At 32.4% G+C, this 7,184-nt stretch overlaps 1 long non-coding RNA gene across 9 annotated transcripts; it reads left to right on the top strand.

The window, feature by feature from the left end:
• LOC114306645 (uncharacterized) lies at positions 1–6,606 on the top strand. Of its 9 annotated transcripts, none has more exons than XR_014329780.1 (4): positions 1–562; positions 2,074–2,140; positions 5,916–6,028; positions 6,138–6,606. It is a non-coding gene; the product is annotated as an uncharacterized LOC114306645 (long non-coding RNA). The 9 variants fall into 9 exon arrangements; XR_003644774.2 differs by having other exon boundaries at positions 7–562; positions 2,071–2,140; positions 6,190–6,606; XR_014329776.1 differs by having other exon boundaries at positions 46–562; positions 2,071–2,140.
• The last annotated feature ends 578 nt before the right edge of the window (positions 6,607–7,184 follow it).

A 7,184-nucleotide genomic window follows, 5' to 3' on the forward strand; every position in this document is an offset into this window, starting at 1 on the left:
GATATCAAAAAAAATTGTTATCAGTGCACGGGTTATCTCTGGTGTGTGTATATATATTATACAGAGGGTAGACCCTACCCTTACACTCCCTCTCACTCCTCTCTCTTTTTTTTTTTTTTTTTTTTTTTTTTTTTTCAATGTAGTCGCCTCTGGTGGCGCCACCGGCAACCACCACTGTCGCCGCCACGACCGCCTCCTCCCTTACCGCCCTCTCTCTCTTCTCCTATTCTCTTCAGCGATCTTCATCGGTCGTCTACTTCGTCTTCTCCACTCTTGTCATCAATTCCAAAACCCTAAACCTACCTTCGATCTTCTCCAATCCCTCCACAAGCCATATGTTCGAATCCAGACCCTACACTCCCCTCAACTGTTTCAGAACTGTTTCAGAACCTTTGTCTACAAAGGACTACCGCTGGACTCATCAGAACGACGATCTCGAATAGGCTGATTGCAATGAGAAAGATCAGGCGGCGAGGCACATTAATGCGTTAGAAACAAAATCGGAAGATGGACAGTTCATCTTTGCCCTAATTTTTCTCTCCATTTTATGCGGTGCATTTAGGTGAGGAAAAAAATTACCTCCATGAACATTAATTTATTCATGTGCATTTTCAATTTTTAGAGAATCATTTTTGTTCGTGCTCATTTTAAGAAACATTGAGAAAAGAAGAAGAGAGAGATAGATAAATAAATAAAATAAAATATTCATACATTATCATCTATCATGTATATTTCTATCTTTGGAGAACCATTTGTGGCAGTATTTTTTACATTTAAATCATAAACATTTTAAATTAATTAATATACATTATACTTCATTTGTTTTAAGTTTTATTCAATATAAGTGCTGGCTAGTAAGGAGAAGATAAGGATGGCTGGGGAGTTGAGGTTTCCTTCTATTATTGTAGAAGGTGATTTGCAGGGTGTGGTGGATATGTTTAATGTCAATAGCGAAATGGACCAGACTGTGGCTATTATTCTTGATGATATGATTCAACCTTGGAGTTTGTTGAAGGATTGCAGGATCTACTTTGTTAGGAGGGCTGGAGTAAGGCCCATTTGGTGGCTAGATTTGGGGTTAATGGGGGTGGGGAAGTATTGTATTTGAGTTAATGGTTATTTATCAAAAAGAAAAAAGAAAAAAGAAAAAAAAAAAAAGGGTATTTGGGCTAATGGTTTATTGCAATGGTGTAAATGTTTTCAATTGATTACTGCTTTTAATATTCTGTCAGGGGGGGAAAAAAAAAATCTCACATTACCTTCATGGGGACCTTTTGTTGTAAGTCTGAGATGCATTTTTGGGAATCTTCTATCATCTAGCATTTGTTTTTCCAAAATAAAACCACCTTCAATCAAGTGGAAAGGAGCATTTTTTAATACAATCCAAGAACAAATGTAAGAATGTGTTGAAGTTGAACAATAAAAAAGTGACATGGAAAAGCAACTTTACATTTTTGCATTTTCAAGTTAATCATGTCATTTCTTTCTAATTGTTTTACATATTATGAAAGTCAAATCTAAACTTCTACATTCATCTTAGGACATGGAATCTAACAGAGATTCTTTATCTCTTCCCTAAAGTAGGCATGTATCTTTATGGATAATTTAAGCCTTTGAGGTGTAAAAAATAGAAATAAATAAATAAAATAATCTTAAAATCAATAAATAAAATAATCTTAAAACATGAAGTATCTAACAATTATACTCAACAATTACATTAGATCACTCAGGTTTTTGGTTGGGGAAGCATCGAATCCCTCAATTACATTGAATCACAATAGAGAGTAGCTAGAAAGCACACACTAACCTAATCAGAATGCTTCTGGCTGTTGAAGATGCTAATTTTCACATCTAACCTATTCTAAATTAATGTAAATTCTGTTAGGCAACACAGTTTACTCTTGCAACACAAAAGATGAAGCTAAAACCAAAAAAAAAAGAAGAAGAAGAAGAAGAGAAGAAACGATCAATTTATTCGTATATAATTCTTCAAACTAGGAAAAGTGTTTCATAACTCTTCATTTTCAGAATTGGCCTCCTGCTAATGTACAATAAAACCTATCTCTGCAGTAGACTGGCCTTCCATCAGCAGCTTCAGCAGCAGCTGCTGCTAGATCATCATCAGACTTCACCTCCACTGGTAATCTTAGCAGCTCATCGTTTCTATTTATTTATATAGACATATCTGTCCTACAGTTGTTACCTATTCAACTTTGATTTTTTCTTTTTTTAAACAGAAGAGACCATAGATGCTCTTAGCAAGTTGCTTGACTTTAAGACTTGTATATAGAGATTCCAATAATTGACTTGAAGCTTTAACTTCCTTCGAATCAACTACCAACCATCTCTGCTTTATTGTGAGAATCATGGTAGCAATGATGACACACATACATGGATCTGTTTAAGCTGCCCCTGTTTGGCCATTGAAAAAGCATTTGCCAAACGCCACTTAACATAGTACTTTATTATTTATTCATCTCGTATTATTCATCTATTTTTAGCAAATTACAGCGGCATATTGCAAAGTGGGTTTGCTATGTTCACACATAATGCTCTATCAGATTATATCCCAATTATCCTTTATCCTGATGTCTCAAATTATTTTAACTACATCATGAGTTTCTCTAAACATGATAAGGCGAGAGAATTGGTGACTGGGGATTTGATCTATGTTTTATCATTATAAGTGTTTCAAAACTATCGTTAAAAAAAATAAAAAATAAATAAATAAATAAATAAATTTATTTTGTCATTAAGATTTGTTAGAATGGACTACTCCATTTCGAGAGGAGTTATTTTGTATTCTTGAGATAATATCCTATACTTTTTAAGAATAATATGATTACATAAGTACATTATGTGTCTAAATAAAAGAATTTACAGGATCATGCGAATTTTGAAGATGTTAGACATTGCCTAGGAACATGTCATAACCTTTTCCATTATAACTGAAGCAAAAATGCTAGAGGCCAAGAAACCAACTTTGGAAAAATAGAAAGAAAAATTTGTATGGCTTAGATTTAACACTTGTATTGTAAGTCCACACTTGAAATAAATTTTTCTTTGTATTTTTTATTTTTTATTTTTGTTGGCAATTAGTTTCTTGATCTCTAACATTATTATAAATGGAGTGGATCCAACTATAAAGAATGTGTTGGTGGGAGTTGAACATTCGGCATTTTTTCTTTTTATTTTTTTGGTTGAGTTCTTAGCTTGGTCACTTCAAATGTTTCAAAGGATTTTGCATGTAAGGCAAAAGAAGCTAGTTTACATCATCTTTGATTGAACTACAAATGAATTTGCATTGGACCTTACTCTGATGTTGATTTGTAAGAGCAATCCTTCACAACTTTTTTCTTTGAATTCAAATTTGTAGTTAAAAAAATAAATTAAAAAATTATCTTTTCTTGAAACTTATGGTAAATTAAAAAATAATGTTTTTATGAAATTAAGAATGAATCAAATCATTAAATTTTAAGAATTATATTTTGTTCAAATTTAAAATTTTAAAAACCATAAACATTGGATGTGATTGAGGTTTTTATAAGTATTTTATAAATTGGTGTTTCCCATTTTGCTGTTATGGATTTTCTATTCAAACTTGGAAGAAATAGAAAATTCCAAGTTGGTGGTATAGTGATGCAGGGCATTTTCATATAATTGGATCAATTGTCATAATCATCAAACCCACAAAAAAAGTCTTACTTCTTAGGTGATATTGATCTGAGAGGTACTTCTCAGGTGATATTGAAGACAATGAGTGTTTCTTCAAAAATTCGAACTTCCAAATCATTGTTTGCTTATAAAGATTATTTACTTGTCTTTCACTGTAAGGCTGAAGATGTGTCACACATTCAAACTTCGAAATCATTGTTTGCATTCTTGCGGAAATACGGTCAGCTATGGCCTAGAAACATCCTAGGCCCCATTTGTTTGGGGTTATAGGGAGGGGATTGGGATTACTCCCTTGGTATTACTAATGGGGTGTTTATTTGAGAGATGGGGAGGGGACTATTAATCCCTTGGTATTAGTAGTTCCCTTGGAAGGGTGATTGGTAAGGAGGAGATAGAGATGGTATTAGAAAAATAGTGAGGGGATTAGAAATTTTTTTTATTTTTTTTATTTTTATATATTGGGAATTTTTTTATAAATATTAATGTGTAATTTTTGATTTTTTTTATTTGTTTTATTATTTTATATAAAAATAATTTAACAATTCCTCATTATTAATCCCCTCACTATCAATCCCCTCACTATTAATCCCCTCGCTAATAATCTCCAATCTCCTCGCTAATAATCCCCTCACTATGAATCCCCTTCATTCTATCTCTGAAAACAAACGGGGCCTAACAGTTTTCTAACATGGATGCTTACACATACACCTTCCTACATAAGTATGATGTCTTTGACATTAAGAGTTTTTAATGATTATTGTGGAATAATATATTTCCAAAAATTCTATTCAGTGTGTTTGGTTTGAGTTTTTTGAAAATTAAGTTTTTTGGTTTTCGTATTTTTTTTGTTTTTAGTGAATATTTTTAAAATTTTAAATATTTTTTTTTACTTTTTAGATGCACCTTACTTAGATGTATCTAAAAAGTAAAAAAATTGTGAAAAAATATTTTAAAAAATTAATAAATACATAAAAATACAAAAAATGTACTGAATTTTCGTATTTTTTTGTATTTTGGGTATTTAGTGAATTTTTAAAAGGTTTTCTTCACAAATTTTTTATTTTTTAGATACATCTAAGTTAGGTATGTCTAAAGATTTAAAAAATTGCTTAAAATATTAAAAAAAAAAATCAGTAAAAACAAAAAAATACGAAAAATAAGAAAGTAGAATTTTCTGAAAAGTGTTTTTTGAAAAGGGGAAACTGCGTAGTGATTAGTTTTTTTAAAAAAGAAAAAGTAAAGTTGCTTATGATCTTTATCATGTTGGATAGGATGATGTTTGAAAGGTTCCATAATTGTGGGGGTGACCATTGTCTAGGGATAAGAATTAGGAAAAAGTTGCAGAGATTATTTAGATGTGATCACTTTTTCTTTCATAATTGCTCTTTTGTTTTTACATTTCTGTCATGTCTGCTTTCTTTTAGTAGACACTATCTTCTGTCAGATAATTTGTGCTCTTTGCTTAAATCATAAGTTCTTTAAAGGATGCTCCCATTCCTCTTCCTTCTCCTTTACCTGTTCTAGTTTTAAAGAAATTTTGTAGAGTGGATTTGCTGAGTATAATGTTCCCCTCTAATGGAAAATGATGATCAAATATGTTCCATGTAGCTCAGATCAGAGTTGGCCTTTTGGGCTTTGTTATTCCAAATCTAATTCTTGTACCAATATCAATTTGAACACTGCTAACTGCACCATTGTGTTGTAGAATATCAGTAACTTTAGCATGGGGGGTACTCAGAATTTTTTCTTATGACTTGTTTCCTATTAATATAAAATAGCTCCTATGGCTGGTCATATAGCTTTCCAAATACCATGAATTAGTTACCACTGACCAGAAAGTGAGCCTTCAACTAATTGACCATCCATGTGGATCTACTCTGATCAGCTGTTCTCTCTCTCTCTCTCTCTCTCTCTATTAATTTTTCCCTTGGAATTGAATGTACAAATAATTAGAAAACTGTTTCTTGTTTCTTCTAACTCTCTTTTCTAGGTTCACTGGCAAGAAACTCTAGAAGGCTATGCCGCAGGAGTATTAACAACTCAAAGGGTTCTAATTGTTTCAATAGATCTAGATATATTGGCTAACAGTTCTACAAAATTTGATAAAGAACTTCCTTTAATATCCTTAGATGGAAAACTTATTGCATATTGGCTACTTTTCTGATAGTTGCACTTTTTGTTATATGACATGATTAATAGTTATTAAAATTGTTTGGGTCCTTAACTTATGATTACTTTAGATCCTTTCGCTAGGTTGGACCAGTACTTCTATTTTCAACTGCCACTGCAATCAACGTGCTTGGGTGGGATGGAAAAGTGAGGACAATTCTTTCCATTAGTATGCCCAATGCAGGTATCATACGTTGTTTTAGTTACTTAAAATGTTTACTTTCATATTTGAGGTTCCTCAGCGTCATGTTATTTTCTTTACTCTTGTTTGATCTATATATCAACAATTGCAGCTCTGTACTATACCACTACTTTTCTGAGCCATCAAGATGAACTTATTTACAGTGCTGGTTGGTGCATTGAATGATCAATTGTCGCTTGCAAACCCGACCGATAAATCCGAAACCAAAAAAGAAGGTTGAGATAAAGAGTTGTCTTATTGGGGCTTCTCGAACCTCTTCTTATTGGATTTGCCACAAAGCAGCAGAGTTTTGAGCAGAAACTAGACTTGTCAGAAATATTGTATCAAATAACATCCGGGTTTTCCTTTCCCCTACTAGCAGGCATGTTTGTTTTGTCACATATACTACTCCTTTGGATATTAAACACTTGTTGGATTCTCTTATCCTTTTCATTTCTATTGTTTGGCTTGTAAAGATTATTTGTAAAAAGCACTATCAATGTAGATTATTTCATTAAGAAGCATCCAGTAAACTAAAAGAAAATTAATAGAGGAAAGACAACTTAAAAGAGAATTCAAAATTGATGTGTTCACTTGGGCTTGTTTTTGGAAATTCTTCTGTCATTTCTGTTTGAAAGTAGTAGTCTTGTTGTATTCTTTATTTATTTGTTTTTGGGTCTTTTTGTGTGTGTGTGTGCGCGCGCAGGGGCGCGTGCGCACGAGTTTTGCTCTGCCTTTTCTAGCATTTTGTGCTCTACATGTCTGCACTGTGGTCTCTGTCAACATCTCTCGGTCATTTTGGTTGTGTTTTAGATCTCTTAATGCCCAGCTAGCTTTGTTTTGGGTCTACGACATCTAATGTTGTAGACTCCTGACGTATTTTTTGTGTAACCTTTTTCTCTTTTAGCCTCTGAAACATTACGTCTAGAATTCCTTTTTTCCCTTAATTTCTGCAGTAGCCTAGGATTAGAAACACTCGGGTTTATGCAAAATCTCAAACAAAGTATGTCATTAATGTTTAATTTATGACATGATAAAAATGTCATAAAAAATTAAATATGATATACAAAGTATGTCATTGATGTTTAATTTATTACTTTTTATAATTTTACTTGCATGCCATAAAAAACGCTCAACTTTTCACGGTATGTCATATAAC

Source organism: Camellia sinensis, chromosome 5, assembly GCF_055761805.1.
Source record: "Camellia sinensis isolate YWXY chromosome 5, ASM5576180v1, whole genome shotgun sequence".
Lineage (NCBI taxonomy): Eukaryota > Viridiplantae > Streptophyta > Magnoliopsida > Ericales > Theaceae > Camellia > Camellia sinensis.